The 17753-nt window shown below is 39.3% G+C and overlaps 1 pseudogene; it reads right to left on the reverse strand.

Moving 5' to 3' along the window:
- Positions 1–8855: 8855 nt before the first annotated feature.
- LOC137254152 (phenoloxidase-activating factor 2-like) lies at positions 8856–12704 on the reverse strand (annotated as a pseudogene).
- Between the last annotated feature and the right edge of the window lie 5049 nt (positions 12705–17753).

Consider the following 17753-nt stretch of genomic DNA (forward strand, 5'->3'; position numbering starts at 1 on the left):
AAAACCATCTTTGGAACAGTAAAGAGGTATCTGCTGAAATTGGGGAGCTGCATTTACGAGGGTTGCTTTTTATATTTGGCACCTTGGTCTTGGTGAAGAATGATTTTTCTTCGGCGGTTGGTTTTCCTTAATACTACAAAAACTTTTGGCAAACAAATGGTTAAATACTGTCAGGAACGAACCTATCATCGGTTCAGGAACGCGCATACAATCGATTCACAATACACATTCCTATATATACATATTACTACACAACCACTTTTATTGTACCACTCTTGGTATACATATTATTATTGAAGATTGTTCTAGACACGAAATATAATAAAACGCGTGCCTTCTCAATCGTTCTATTTTATTTAACAGAAAGTAATTTGTACCAAAGTTAAGGTACATTACAAATACCACTCAGAATTGACCGTTTTAAGTTTATCTAGTGGAACAGTTGTGACATGACCAAATTTTCCGAAAAAACAGGCGACCATTTGCTTTGAGGTGCTTCTTGCGTGAACAACTTTTGTTGGATTAGGCTCGTCTTGGAACACCATATAGTCGATTTTGCTGCTTTGTTTCCGGCTCATATGCATAAATCCACGATTCGTCACCTGTTACCATGACATAGACGTGTTTTGATCCACCACGGCTAAATTTCTTCAACATTTCTTTACACCAATCGACACGAGTCCTTTTTTGGGCAATTGTCAAATTATGCGGTATCCAACGAGAACAAATCTTTACGACCAAATGTTCATGCAATATTGAATGTATGCTGGTCCCACTAATGGCCAAGGATGCCTCTATCTCGCGATATGTCACATGACGATCCTTTATTATCAATTCACGCATAGCATCGACTGTTTCTAGCACAACCAGCATTTTTGGACGACCTTCACGAAATTCGTCCTGCAAAGATTGCCGGCCACGTAGGAACTCGTTGTACCATCGTTTCACAGTGGCTAAGTGTAGTGATTCAACACCAAAAGTAGAAGTTAGTTGATTGATGCACTCCTGTCTCGATAATCCACGTCGAAAATCGTAGTAAATCATCGCACGAAAATGTTCACGGGTCAATTCCGTTTTTAGGCAATATGAATTTTTAAACTCTCTATAAAGAAACACAAATAAAACTCGTAAGACTCAAAGTCCCACTTATATTCAAGATATACAAGTCAGAACAAGCTCGTGTAAAGTAAGTTTCTTCATCTACGGATCGGCTGAAAAATATATGAGCAACGGATGCAATTGCAAAGGCAAATGAACGTTTTTCGAGAAACGAATTATTTCCCTCCTTAGAAATTAGCGGCAGAGAATCTCTGGAAGGACTGCACAGTTCGCTTCTTTGGCAGATAGATATGTGCTAATCGGCAGTTATGATCGAGACAAATAGCACAAAAGCTAATCGAATTTTGATTGTGGCTCTGATCGCCCACTTTCATCCGAAGAGTAGGAGCTTCCTGTTGTTGTTGTTGTTGTTGTTGTAGCAATGCTTCGCCCCACCTAACAGCCGCGACCGATCACAAATTGTCATCAATATCCTCTAACGGGAGTCCAAGGAAACTTGCTGTTTCAACATGGGTGGACCATAAGGAAAGGGGTGTTAGAGGCGTTGGTTCCACATTACAATTAAAGAGATGGTTGGTGTCATGTGGGGACACATTGCAAGCGGGGCATACATTTTGTATGTCGGGGTTGATTCTGGATAGGTAAGAGTTTAACCTGTTACAGTATCCAAAACGAAGTTGAGCAAAAGTGACACGCGTTTCCCTGGGGAGTATGCGTTCCTCTTCCGCGAGTTATGGATACTTTTCTTTGAGTACTGGATTCACCGGGCAATGCCCGGCATAAGGGTCCGACGCCTGTATATGGAGTTGACCAAGGACCTGCTTGTGTTTTTTCGCTTCATACGGCTGGGTTCTCAGGTGCCGTATTTCCTCAAAATGCTTACGGAGATGACTCCTTAAGCCCCTAGGCGGTACCGGTTCATCAATCAGATGTCTGTTGGGATGCTCAGGTTTCTGGGTATTCAACAGGAACTGTTTGGTCAGCATCTCATTTCTCTCCCTGATGGGGAGTATTCTCGCCTCATTATGCAGATGGTGTTCTGGGGACATAAGAAGACAGCCCGTGGCAATTCTGAGAGCAGTATTTTGGCAGGCCTGTAGCTTCTTCCAGTGGGTAATTTTTAGGCTGGGCGACCATATGGGTGACGCGTAGCACGTAATCGGCTGGCTAATTGCTTTGTATGTAGTCATGAGCGTTTCTTTATCTTTTCCCCAGGTACTGCCGGAGAGGTATTTGAGGATTTTGTTACGGCTCTGAATTCTCGGAACAATTGCGGCTGCGTGCTCACCAAAATGTAGATCCTGATCAAACGTCACACCCAAGATTTTGGGGTGTAGGGCAGTCGGTAGCGTAGTGCCATCGACGTGGATGTTCAAAATGGTCGACATTTGGGACGTCCATGTTGGCTTCCTAGAGCCATGGAGTAAGATTTTGAGACCATCTACCTCGGTTGATGAAATCATCTAAAAAAAACCCATGCCATCGTTTGGCGTAATAGATTGGTACAGGGCTTTTCCGAGCTGTAGCCACGCTAAAGTGGAACACGAACATGGGGCTGGAGCTGACGGCCTATAAGAAATTTGGCAAATATTAAGTGAAACTTGGTACCAGAGCACATATACACTATTCAAGTTATATCAAGCAGTGGAAGCATCGTGTGTCGTCTTTAAAAACGACATCTGGGAAAGAGGATACCGTTTGGTCTCGGGATTTAGGGAATTCATTCCATTTTGTTATGGTTACGCATCTACAGTGGAAGCAGTAAGGAAGGCGGTCGGCATGATGTGTTGGTGCACAGTGGCTAGTCATTGTCGGCTGGGGCGGGTCCTTGCCAACCTTACTGTTCCTGCGCCATAAACAGAAAAATATTCCTATCATGCCTGTCAAAACGAGCAGCTGTCAAATTCAAAAAACCTGGCAGAAGCGCAGAGACCGACTCAAAACGCTTATCAATACAAAATAAAACAACATCCGGCTGAACCGGATGTCACGGACAGACCGTTAACATTCCAAAATTTAAATTCAAATTCAAAAAAAATTAAAAAAAAACTGACGCAAGAAAAAATTACCGAACCGGACATGACCGGTTACTACTCTGAAATCAAATATCAAAAAAAAAGCTGAAAAGTAAAATAACAAAAACTGAAAGGAAAATAAAAAGGCCGAATACAAAGAGGGGCGCCGCGGGTGTTGTTGCGACGCCCGGTGCTTAGCCCCACCCTCAAATAACCATGGCCACCGACGCACCTAAATTCCGGTGGCCCCTTACCTGTATACCCTACGTGCCTTCTAAAAGAATGAAGATGCCAACATTCCCATTTTTAATTACAATTTTTATTTATAATCCATCATTTAAAAAAAATTAATATGTAGATGTATATACTAATCAATCCTGAGTTTTATCTAAATTTGCTTTCTTCAAAATAAGTTGTACGCATTAAGTTACAGAGGAAACGGTGAATAAAATGCTTGTTTAAGAAGTAAAAGAAATAATTTCGAACAAAGAAATTGTACATAAGTATCTAATTGACATAATTCATTACGATCCCGGTATTAAGAAACATGAATAGTAAATATTACTTTGTAAAGCCAAAGCAATAATTCCTTTTAGGGGCTTTAAACGTTTTTAGATGGTTCTAAAATAAGTTTGGTTGCAAGTTTATTGCAGCTTATCAAATAAATGATCCTTCTTTTACTAATAAAAGGTGTTTAATATCTTCGACTGCTATTCTTTTGTTCGCAGCTGTATGTACATATAACATTTTTTTTGTTGTAAAAAAAAATTATACAGGAAGTTGTATTCCTTCTTATTATAACTAAGTTTGATAACATTGTTGCGGTTGTTGCTCTGGTTTACAGGTCATTTGCTGAAAATAATGTGGAATTCATCTAAATGCTCTTTCGAATCCATTTCCATACTGCTGAATAGATTTTAATTTCATAGGTATGCTTGTACATAGCAAATAACGTGGAAACCAAGCGAAGCACACTGGAGTAAAAAAAAAATACCTTAAGAAAAATGTAGTTATTTGGCTCAAAATTCCTATAGTAAATCGTAGACCGCCTTACAGAGTTTGCAGACTTCTTAACATTTACATTTTCTTATTTCTAACTTAGAATGTTCCTTTTGTTAGGATTTAATTAGATTTTCTTATTTCACATCTATTTTAAATTATAGTTTTCCAAACTTCAAATTTACTTTTGGATTGTATTTAGTAAAAATTTTTATTTTTTTTTCTAAGTTCCAATTTATGATAATTGCATTCGATTGTATCCAATTACGTTAATTATACTTTTCTCATATCAGCAAGTTCAATTGTACTAAATTCATTTCATTTGTCTTATCTCGAGTCTATGGAAATTTGATTGCCACACCAATGGATATGGTCGGCAAAACTCTCGTAACAATTTAATAAGCTTTTATAGCTTTAGTCTTCGTTGACACATACTAACTCGTGCCGTGTGATCATATAGAGAAAAATTATTTATGAACTTTCAGGTGACGTTTCAGTCGCAACAGCATAGTGGAGCAGTAAAAAAAAATATTTCAAAAAAAATTATAGAAAGAGTTTATTTGTTCCTGATCACCAAGACGTAGATCCTCTATTTCTTGTTGCGACTAGATTCTAATTTCTCGCGGAAAGGCATATGTCGCTAATGTGTAATGCATTACCCATCCGCATGGCTTTCGCATGTAGGTATATAAAAAAAAATAGGGTTCCGAGTGACACATTCAAAAATGTAAGGTACTATATGTACTAGTGACACTATTCTGTAACTTGACTGGAATAAAATTATTTGCAGAACTCAAACTTTTATAATTTAGGTTTTCTATTTCTTGGCTGTGTTGACCTTTCACATGCTTTACAGAACAATGTTTCTTACTCGCAAGATTACAGCACGGGTTTTACATTGCACTTATCCGACGGGTCAACAGAGTTAAGAGCACCAAAGTGTCCGAATTCATATACCGTATGTTCGAATCGAGTTACAGAAAGGGGTCTTTAGGTTCATTAAGCGTGCTTGGAATGAATTACAAAAATTTGAAACGATAATCTGTAAGTGACGAATTTTATCACTTCCTATAAATACATAATATAATTTCACCGAGTTGGAACGGACTCACCCAGTTTCAAACGTTGTTGTTGTAGTTGGTGTTGGTACTGTTGGTGGTTGTTGCGCTCTGGCCCGAGGTGATCGAGTGAACCTGGTGGCAATAGACTTCGTGATGACCTTCACGAACTTGATGACTTGGTGCTAATTTTGACGTTCGTTGGGTTACGCTGCCGCGTGCTGCCGCCGTCTCTCAATTGTCCTTATGTTATTTGCTTCATATCTGGGTGTTTTATGCTTGGCGGCGATAATATGATATTGTTACCGGAGACTGATCTTTTCCACTGCTTTCAACAATTCACCCGAGCGTGTGGGAATCGATGTATTACCCCAGTCAAAGAAAAGTGCTGTAACCTTTTTAAATTTTCTCCACACAATTGAGTGTTGTTAGATTCGGTCACACATAAATTAGCAGCATTTTTTTGTTTGTGCTTTTCGTTAAAATTTCATTTTCGGCCATCAGCGTATGAACTTAATTGATAAGCGACTTTCTTGTCGCTGTTCTACAAAATTTTTTTTATAATAATCGTAGTGTATTATGTGCAATACAAATAGCGGGAAAACAATCGCTTATTGTTGTCCAATTTTGGGAGATTTTTCTTTTTTCTTTTCGCTCCAATCTAGCTGAACTTTCATGGCCGGAACCTCGTGCTAAAAAAAAGACCAAATTTTTCTTCCTTTTTCTTTTTCCTCGTGCCTATCTGCTGGCAAAAAAAAAAAACTCCATCCATTTTCTTGTGCTCGTGATGGCAGGTCTGTCTGTTCCCTTCTTTTCGATATTTTTCTTTTTATCGCCACTTTCACCACATCGCTAGGTGTGTTCGCGTGAACACGCTCCCAAGGGGATCATGGCCGTAGACCGCAGCAGCAGACCGTAACAATTTCATTTACTTTTGGGAGAGTCCCTCAAACAAATACCAACATAAAGTCTTAGGAGAGATTTATGATTTTTCGTCAGATCTACGAAATGACAATTGTGAGGTAAACTCGTGACGTTTTAAATTCTTTTAATTTTTATATTTAATTTATTTTTTTTTTAATTGTTTTTACCAAACTCCAAACAATATCGTCATGCAACATGTTGGATGCAAAACCGGTTTTCGGTCGCACTCTTTAGCAAGTGGTTGTGTGCTTTTTTACACAGCTTTGTAAATTAGTGATGTGAAAACAAATACCGTATTTTAAATAGTACCGATTTAAGGTACGATTTGTGCCCAAACGCACTTCTTCGTATATATAAGATGTCCATTTCTGGTGACCGTAACTTCGCCTCAATAAACTTTGTTCTTTGGCATTATCTAAAAATTTTAGGGCTATTCGGGGACCATTTCGGGATTGTGTTCATTTTGAGACTATTACAACACAGTTTAATAAAGCTGCTCAATTCAAGTCCCAGGCATACAAACATTAATAATTAAAAATAAAGTTTTTCAATTAGAAAACATTTTCTGAGCGGGGTCGCCTTAGGCAGTGCTTTAGCGAACAATCCGATTATATTTCTGCCATGAAAAGCTTCTAAGAGAAAACTCATCTGCCTTGCAGCTACCGTTCGTAGTCAGCATCAGGGCCGCGGAGAGGGGGGCAGCCAGGGTAATATCCCTGGGGCCTGGAAGGTTTTTGGGGCCCGGCAAGGCAAAGCAGTATTGACAGTACTCTAACTAGGATTTCATAGATACATACATAAACACTAAACTAAAATCATAAGCATCCAATCAAATATTATGGGGCATAGTCATAGTCGAAATAAAATGTGATTTTAAGTTACATAAACGTTTTTTACGTTCTTTTGGACTGCTTGATTGGTAACATGACGACGTTTCGAACCGTAAATGACATTGCGATTAAATTTAGTTTTTTGTGGAAGTATCAGGATCTGACATGCACGATTTATGGCATCGATATTTCCACGGATCTAATAGATGAAATCATTCATCTCAAAGCCATCCACTTAGCAAATTTGGGATGTGATTCGCTGCCACCATTTCAACTTCTGAACAAATTTCATGACTTGAAGATGGAAGTATTATTTCCTAACATCTGCATAGCATTAAGAATATTTTGCACACTTCCAGTCAGTGTGGCTGAAGGGGAGCGTTCTTTTAGTCTATTGTCTCGCGTGAAAAATTTGTTACGTTCAAGAATGAGCTAAAATCGCTTGACAAGCCTTGGGACATTGGCGTTGGAGTCTAGCCTTGCTCGCAGCATTAGTTTTGAATCGGTAATTTCCATATTCGCAGACCAAAAAGCACGGAAGGTTTTCCTTGGCTGATTCAAGCTCTTAAAATGTACATATTTGGAAGAAGTTAATGTAAGCAAATCAAACAATGAAATCTAACATTTAATTTATGTAAGTGCTCCAGTAAATCTTATTTTATATGAAATAAAACTGACAATGTGAATTGAAAAATTTTTGTATGTCATGTTATTTTTTTTACTGGTTTGAATTTATTTTTTAGGGGGGGAGGCTCGTAAACGCGAACTGTCCCAGGGGCCCGGCTCGGCTATCTGCGGTCCTGGTCAGCATAAAACATGTAGGTTCCGTCCGGCCAATTTGTAGGAAAAACTAAAAGAACACTACACAAATTGAAAGGGAAGCTCTACCTATATCTGCTCGGAGGTAAATCGTGCCAAGTATTTGGAATTGTTATCGGAATCATTTCGTGACCAGGAAATCTTCGAGATGATTTTCAGCAGAATTTAAAAACTATTTGGGGAATATTTTCGGTATAGTAAGAGGACTATTTCAAGATAATTTCGGAATTGTTTTCAGAACCATTTCAAGATTACTTCGTGACCAGGATGCTTTTCAGAATGATTTTCAGAATAATTGCAAGATCATTTCGGGAATAAGTTAAAGGTTAGTGTGGGACTATTTCCAAAACAAACTTGAAAACAAACGCGATTATGTCTTCAAGTTCAGTCAGAACACATATCATCAGCCTAGCGTACCCTCTTTTCAATGATAACAGTAACTTTGTTAGTCTAAGGTTGTATGACCTGCAAATGAACTTCGGCACTTTGCAGCCCCGCGCTTAGTTCCATGCCTTTCCTGCTTGGTCAATTATGTGCAACTCTCACCCTCTTTTAATCTTGCCTAATCTTATTGGGATGTCGAGGATACAATCTTCGATTGATGCGCCCTTTTTAGCCAACTCATCCGCTTTAACATTTACATATATTCTCATATGTAATCGGATACAATAAAGATGTATGCTTCGGCCTACACCAATAATTTCCAGGGATTGTTAACACTTTAACACACTTTCCGTTGTTGTGCTTTGCGAGATGCAGATCCTACTCCCTCGATTACTTTGGAACCATACGTAAACACGTATATCGCTTCGATTGTCTTTTGGGCATCCTATGGGCCAACCATCGATCGCTATTATCTACGCTATCAGATCTACACGTGGAATGAGAATTTGTTTTGGGGTAGGTTCTTTTTTGTGAGGCGGTCCAACAAACAAGGACTCCATAGTATAGAATAGGCTTTTCAATTGCTGAAAAACCCCAATGAGAGAGAGGGCGATAGACCCCGAGCTGGGGCCAATAAGATGCATACACTATGGACACATTTGGACACCTAAATCGCATTTTTTCCATATGAAACAAAATAAAAACTATAACAGCACCTTTTCAGAAAATTACAATTCCAGTAATTTTGTAACTTTAGCTTTCTGAACTTAAACTGGAAAGGGTGTAACATAATTGGGACATTTTTCTTTTGTAAAATGTTCGAAATCAATACCACGTGCCGACAGTTTCTCATCGATCCAGTTCCGCAAATATGGCACATTTGCATAAACACCAGGAATATTTTCTTCACCACAACCAATGCCCCAGGTCACAATACCAACCTGGTAGTAACGTTCGGAGTTTCGAGGATCGGGGCATACCAGCGGCGAGCCACCATCATCTGTACACATATCCTTTCCAATTTCGCCACCAGCACACATGAAACTTGCATCCAAATTAAAATATCTGCCTAAACGAGTCTGACGTAAATTGGCTTGGCAAGCTCTATGCGGTACGACAGGCAATTCGATCTTCTTCAATATACTTGGGTAAGTGCCAGTCTTACCGAATTTATTTTTACCCCAGCCACTGGCAAAGCAACGTGAATAATCGAAATTTGTGTACGATGGAGGTAAACAAATCGGTCGTACATTTTCTGCCCAATGGAAGGGTGTCTCTAATATGAGTAGCGCTACGTCATTGAATAGTGCAAGTTTGTGGTAGTTCTCATGGAGTATTATCTCTTTGACAAGAGCTTCTTGATGTGGCAATAATTCTAGTAACGAGCCAAATCTACAGGACTTACATTACGTACACAATGTGTAGCGGTCAGTACTGCATTGGGTGCAATAATTGAACCACCACATATGTAATAATAAAATGTTTTATCGTCGATATCTTTATAGCTCAATCTATGAAAATTCAGCAAAATTTGACTCGCCTTCCTTAGCAACATCGAAAAAAACGCCATTTGGATTACGATAACCGCAACCTTCGTGGGTCACTGTGGGTTTAGGTGGTGTTAACGGTTCAGACAACTGAAATTTGAAGTGAAATAATGATTTCAATTAGGCTATCACAAAACATATTAAATTTTGCTTAAAATTACCGTTTCGTTAACATAACAACAAACTTCTAAAAAAAGACACGGGCTGTTGTCGTTCAATCTTATATCGATATACATTGAACCATCCGTAATGACAGAACTATCGTTACATAACAAACGCTTAATGCACTTCTTGTTTTGTCCGCAAGCTTTTCCACTTCCTCGATTCGTCGACTGTATACTGGGTTGAAGCAGTGGCTGGACCGCATTCGTCTCGATAGGACGTGGTTGTAAATTTCCTGATTCTGTTGAAAAGATTTTTTGCATGTCTGTTGACCGAACTTGTGTTGCCCTAAGCCACAAAACAAAAAGGCATAAGGTAATAAAGGTCAAGTTTGAAGTCATTTTTGGCTACCTGAAAGAATTGATTGAAAATAATTTTGTAAAATATTTATTACTGGGTGGGATATCAGCCTATCTCGTAACCGCCCTTTCGTAAACGCTTGAAAAATGCGTTATATCAAAACTTGTTAGTACATAAAAATTATTTAGGTACGACTTAGCTTTTGTCTACTTCAGAGTATTGTTTTAAAAACGCCCTGTTTCAACATAGGTTAGGTTAGGTTGACCTGCCCGGTCCATGAGGACCTCACATATACTGAATGGGTCCGTATTGTTACCAGATTTATTATTTAACGAGCAAACTGAAAACCCCTACCAAAAACCAGGACCTATGTTATAAAATAACTCCCTTCACTTGGCAAATACTAGAAGCTAAACCTATGCCACTTGTTGCTTCTAGATCTTACAGCTGTATCACTCCTAATAGCTGGAGTCCTAGCCTGGCAAGCGCAGGGCATGAGCACAAAACATGCTCGATCGTTTCCTCCTCCAACCAGCACTTCCTACGTCTGGTATCACTGACCAACCCACGCCTTTCCAGCTTGGTCGATCATGTGCACCTCTCGTCTTCTCTTAATCTCGCCCAATGTAATTGGGATGTCTATGAAGCAGGCTTTAAGGAATGCGACCTTTTTAGCAGTTCACCTGCTTTTTCATTTCCATCTATTCCTAACTGCACTGGGACCCAATATAGATTTATGCTTTTCCCCGTCTCGATTCATTCCAGGGATTGCTTACGCTGTAGCACAATTTTAGATGCTGTGCTATGCGAGATTATTGTCTTAAGAGTCTTAAAGAGTCATTGGTGCCGTATGTCGTATCGCTGTATCCGTATCCCTAACGTAATCAGCTGTTTATCGTTACGACGGTAAACCAAAACCCAATTGGTTGGCTACGATACGGTTACGACCTTAGCGGCACCAATAATCGATTGCATTGATTCTCATAAGATTGGTCGAATCAGCTGTTATAAGGTTACCGATACGGTTACCGAAAAAGCATCAATATCTCCAGCTTAATACATCAGTCTGAAAAACGCTACAGCATGAGTTTATTTCCTGATCAGTTCAGTACACCACAGACCCTACTCCTTCCAGTACTTTGGAACCATCTGTGTACACATGTATCTCCTCGTCCGCCATTAGAGCACCATTGCGCCAACCATCCACCTCTATTGTGGCTTTAAGAGCCCCCTCGAAGCGCAGATAGGGAATGAGGTAGTCTGTATGGAATCAGGTAGTCGTCCTGTTATTGATAACGCTATACTTATATGGCTGACCCCGTGGCACTGAGACTCGTTGCAGTTGTTAACGCTTTGTTCTTTGCTACCAGGTCTACAGGTGGAATGTGCAGAAAACTGTGTACGCATGTTATGTTGTGGAGAGCAGCTTTTCATCCACGTTGGATTTTTCCTGTTGCTTGCTGCGATGGCGCGCAAATCCATAGGTAAGAACTATCAGGCGGAAATCATCTCAGAACGCAAGTATGTATGTTTGTGGGCGAACGAAGAAAAAAAAATTTGTAAATCTATACGGGACTAAATGGGCTGCTTCGAATATTCTGCCATTAGATATACATTTTATGAGCCTTTCTCATCGTTGACGTCCAAATCGCTATTGATCGCATTGATAGAAGGTTAAGTTAAATTTTCTAGTTTTACCCGAACTTTACTCGACGACCACACTAAAAAATCTAATACTAAGAATCTTAGTTCGACGAGCGCCGGACATGATCACAGAATTTGCTTGATCCTTTTCTCCTTCAGCTCAATTCTCTAGACGCCAAAAGGCAGTGCCCATTCAGAATACCCGTCATGAATCTTCAGTTCCATTTTTAGTGATTATAGTGACCTCTTTAGTCTAAGTTCGTAAGAGCTACACATCATCTTCGATATTTTACATCCCCGCGCTTAGTTCCACACCTTCATGCCTACTTTTTATCTCGCCAAATCTGTTTGCGATGTCTATGGTACAGGCGCGCTCTCTTTAGCTTGATTATCCACATTTTTATCTATACCCATATGTCTGGGGACCCATATATAGATGCATATTTCTCCCTATACCGATCTAAGGTCTGATTACACTTTAACATACTTCCAGATGTGGTGCTGCGTGAGCTTATTACCTTAACTGCAGCTGGTTGTCAATATAAAAGTTGACACGGCTGCAGCTTAATCTATTTTTCTCAAGTGTTCTACTGCTTTAGTAACGGCTACTACTTTCGCCTGGATAACACACAAAAGCGATCTGACAGCTTGAAGTATCTGTTTATTTCCAGATCGGCAGAGTATACCGCAGACCCTATACCCTTGCATTAGTTTCGATACACCGGTGTAGACATGTATCACCCTTATTTTGGGTCCTCTTGCGCTAACTTTTCACATATTCAAATAAGTCCTGCGAAAAAAATTATTTTACGTATTTTTACAAAATTTTTAAATTACCAATGCGGAGGGTGTATGAGCTGGTAAAAAGCCGGCACGAACTAAACACTGCTCAAACAATTACTGATAGCCAAAAACAAAAATGTTTGTCTTAAATCAGAAAAATGTACCATGATGACAAATGTGGCACTATTTGGTGGTTCCTCGAATCAAGTGATAAGAAAATAAAATGGTCTGCGAGTCATAGTTTATCAGTAGAAGGAGGTTTAATTGTATTATGTTCAGCATGGTTGCAAGTTCCAGCTAAATTGAATTTCTACGGAAAGAAACACAAGATGAGGCTGAGATAGCAATTCTGTATATAGCTGACGTAAGTTCATAACTTTAATATTGCAATTTTTTGACACAACATAATTAGTTAAAAATTGCGGATGAAGTACGCAGCCGAAACAAGAAATGTAGGGAGAATTAGAAGAAGATTACAGGAAAGAAAGGGAGAAGAAAGAGTTGAAGTGCAAAAAGGAAGGAGAAAAAGGACACTCGGAAGGAAGGAAGCATACAGGGAAGAAAAGGAGAAGAACGAGTTGAAGTGTAAATAGAATGGGAAAAATTACACTTGCGCGATCTCTTACACACGTCATTGAAGGGGATCCCCATCCGTGTAGGTTTAACGGATATTTTTCCGTAATTGTGGTTAAGTTTCTAAATATATATCTCTTGATATACTTAGTAAATATCCTGCTTTATTCTGCTCGTAAGGGTTGGTGTCGAAATTCTGTATGCACAAAATTCTAAAAACGAAATTCTGCTTTCTAAAATTCTGCTTTTTTAAATTTCTGCTTTCTAAAATTCTGCTTTTAAAATTCTGTATTACAAAATTCTGTATTAAAATATAATGTTAACAATGTTAAAGAGGTCATGTAATTATTTTGAAAAAGTGCGCCAGGCACAGTAATTCTGCGTAGAACACCTTTCTGCATAGGAGGCCTTCGGCCGCGTTTATAAAAAATAACCCTGGGCTACGCCATGCCAAGTCCGGGTGTGTGGTATAACCGTGGCTACCGTCACGGTGATGTCCTTCTGCGTAGTATACCCTTCTGCCTTAGCCGATCCAACACCGGCTACGCCATGCCATGATTCCGGAATTTTTACTTCCAGAATTAAACATGCAGAATTTTGAAAAAGCAGAATTTTAAAAAGCAGAATTTTAAAAAAGCAGAATTTTGTTCAAGCAGAATTTTTTTGTAATTTACAGAATTTTGTCAAACACGTTTGTTTACTTTATTGATGTGAGTGGATGATGCACCATTACTGCCTCACTAGATTCTGCGCTTTCCCTTCTCCCGATATTACTGTGACCCAACTGAATGTGAGAGGGAGTGTGGAGGGATGGCGGAGACGTGTGTAGAAGTGGGAAAGCTTCTGACCTCCATTCACATGGGAATGGCCAGAGCGATTCTTTTGCATGCGGTTCAAGCAGCTCACTACTTTCGGTCGCTTGATGACAAGTATCCTCTGGGTAGCCACTGAACATCCGTTTAGTGGTGAGCTAATTCTCCTGGGAGTGGGATTTGAATCCGCACTCCTACGATAGTTGAAAATGTTACAAACGCATTCAGCCACGTCATGCCTTAGTTGTTGTAAAGTTTTTTCCCAATTGCCTTCTCTGCATATTTAATCTTTTACACACTGCATACTTCGTACGTAGGGTAGATGTACCAGTAACCGGACATGCCCCCCCCTCTTTTATTTTCAAAAGAAGCTTTGTTGTTTCACTTTTAGTTTACATGTGTGAAGTGAAGTGTTAAGACGTGCTACTTTTTTTGCTAGTTGTACTTCAATTCTATCAGGTGAGTTTTTACTAATAATTTGGTGACAAAAGTGTTTCAAATGACTGTTATTCTATAAATAATTGATAAAAATACGTGATAACAGTTTAAAATTAGTGAAGATATGTATATATTTTTTTAAATGCACCTGCCCGGATACTGGAGTAAAAATAATAGTGTTTTCCAAAATCCGGACAAAGTGTGCGGTTACTAGAAATAGTTAACAACCGCACAATTCCAGTATCCGAACATGCTGTTTTTTAGCTCTATTTTAAATAATATTCGTTTATATTAAAATTAATTATAGTATGTGTGATAATCCCAATTAGACTGGGCGAGATTAAGCGAAGGCGAGAGGTGCACATGATTGACCAAGCAGGAAAGGCGTGGATTCAAGCGCGGGGCTGTATGTGTAGGTCTTACAACCTTAGAATAACAAAGTTGCTTCTATAATAAAACTGTAGACTCATGACGGGGATTCTGACTGGACACTACCTTCTACTGCCTTCTGGCGTCACATACCTTTAAATTAGGCTTGGTCAGTGATAGCAGATGTGGGAAGTACGGGTTACAGGAGGAAACGATCGAGCACGTTCTGTGCTCGTGCCCTGCGCTTGTCAGGCTATGACTCCAGCTGTCAGATGTCAAAGCCGCAAGTGGCTTAAGTCCTAGGAAACTTCTATTATTTGCCAACAGGACGGAGTTATATTATAACATAGGTCCTGGTTTTTGAAAGGGGTTTTCAGTTTGGTCATTAAAACAAACTTCTGGTAACACTACGGACTCATTTAGTCTATGTGAGGTCCTCATGGACCGGCCAGTTCAACCTAGCCTAACCTATGTGTGGTAATCCCTAATCCAGGGTGTTATGCGGACGATGCCTATTGGAGGATTTGCAGCCAGGGAATATATTCGGCTGTATTTGAACGGAGCCTTCCCGATATCAGGCCTCCTCTGGAAGTAATGATGGCCTTATCATAGCAAGGGCCGCTGTTGTGGCGGACGGTTTTTATCCCCATTTTTTACATTAGACCGCTGAGCCCGCCTTGTGGGCAGGTGGTCGTACGACCAAGATGAACTCAAAAACTTTAAGAAAAAGTAATGATGCGAAGGAAAAGACGATGGCGTCGCAAGCCGGAAAAGAGGAAATAGCTATCAGCGATGACTCGGACCCGGATAGCGATGATAGTGTGCAGTCAGTGCGCTCGGTAAAGGAGCGTCATACTATCCCGGACAAAGAATTAAGGTTAGAACGAGAACAACGAGACATGGAGCTTAAGAGAACTATCTCAAAATATCGGGCTGCATTATGCTGAACTTGGGGCCAGTGGTTCACCCAAACAGCGATGGGAGCGATCGCTTGGTATGGGCCCGTGAGACAGTGAAAGAATGTCGAAGACAATTCACAACCAAAGCTTTGCTGCGAACAACCCTTAATTTTTCAACCGCATCGAAGAGGAAGAAGCCCCTAGAGGCAAGAGGCAGCGATCGGCTGAACCTGACAAGCCTGCTTTTAAGAGGCAGAAGGGGGAGGGTAAACGCTCCAGTCCAAGAACCAGGAGGTGAATTAGGCGGAATAACAGGAACCAAACCTCAAAATCTGCAAAGCGGATCGAAGAGCGAAATATAAGTACTGGAAAGCCATGTACCTCAAAAGCTGTAATACAGGAAGAGGAAAACAATAATGGCTATAGAAGCAAAGGCAGAAGTGTTAACGAGCTAAAGGGAAATACCAATCAAACTCCGGCTTAATCGATGATACTAAGGGAGCAAACGCTGAGACTCCGGTTGTCACCGAGAAGAAGATGAGCGAAGTTGCGAAGCAGTCTCTGACTGTGGCATTTGTATAATGATTAACTACTACGTAGGTATGTTTTCAGCTAAAATGTATTGAAATTAATGAAATATTTATATTTTAATTTTTTATTTATTGGAGTTTTGTGTATTTCTTTTTTATACACAGTTGAGCAGAGCTCACAGAGTATATTAGTTTGATTGGATAACGGTTGGTTGTACAGGTATAAAGGAATCGAGATATATATAGACTTCCATATATCAAAATAATCAGGATCGAAAAAAAATTTGATTGAGCCATGTCCGTCCGTCCGTCCGTCCGTCCGTTAACACGATAACTTGAGTAAATTTTGAGGTAAATTGATGAAATACGTTGATGGTACGTAGGTTCCTGAGCACTCATCGCAGATCGCTATTTAAAATGAACGAAATCGGACCATAACCACGTCCACTTTTTCGATATCGAAAATTTCGAAAAACCGAAAAAGTGCGATAATTCATTACCAAAGAAAGCTAAAACGATGAAACTTGGTAGATGGGTTGACCTTATGGCACAGAGTAGAAAACTAGTAAAATTTTGTACAATGGGCGTGGCACCGCCCACTTTTAAAATAAGGTAATTTAAAATTTTGCAAGCTGTAATTTGGCAGTCGTTGAAGATATCATGATGAAATTTGGCAGGAACGTTACTATTATTACTATATGTACGCCTAATAAAAATTAGCAAAATCGGAGAAGGACCAAGCCCACTTCTAAAAAAAATTTTTTTTAAAGTAAAGTTTTAACAAAAAATTTAATATCTTTACAGTATATAAGTAAATTATGTCAACATTCAACTCCAGTAATGATACGGTGCAACAAAATACAAAAATAAAAGAAAATTTCAAAATGGGCGTGGCTCCGCCCTTTTTCATTTAATTTGTCTAGGATACTTTTAATGCCATAAGTCGAACAAAAATTTACCAATCCTTTTGAAATTGGTAGGGGCATAGATATTATGACTTTAACTGTTTTCTGTGAAAAAGGGCGAAATCGGTTGAAGCCACGCCCAGTTTTTATACACAGTCGTCCGTCTGTCCTTCCGCATGGCCGATAACATGATAACTTGAGCAAAAATCGACATATCTTTACTGAACTTAGCCCACATAATTATCTGAACTCACTTTATCTTGGTATAAAAAATGAACGAAATCCGACTATGACCACGGCCACTTTTTCGATATCGAAAATTACGAAAAATGAAAAAAAATGCCATAATTCTATACCAAATACGAAACGAGGGATGAAACATGGTAATTGGATTGGTTTATTGACGCGAAATATAACTTTAGAAAAAACTTTGTAAAATGGTTGTGACACCTACAATATTAAGTAGAAGAAAATGAAAAAGTTCTGCAGGGCGAAATAAAAAACCCTTAAAATCTTGGCAGGTATTACATATATAAATAAATTAGCGGTATCCAACAGATGATGTTCTGGGTCACCCTGGTCCACATTTTGGTCGATATCTGGAAAACGCCTTCACATATACAACTACCACCACTCCCTTTTAAAGCTCTCATCATTACCTTTAATTTGATACCAATATCGTACAAACACATTCTAGAGTCAC

The sequence above is a fragment of the Eurosta solidaginis genome, chromosome 5 (assembly GCF_040869045.1).
Source record: "Eurosta solidaginis isolate ZX-2024a chromosome 5, ASM4086904v1, whole genome shotgun sequence".
NCBI lineage: Eukaryota > Metazoa > Arthropoda > Insecta > Diptera > Tephritidae > Eurosta > Eurosta solidaginis.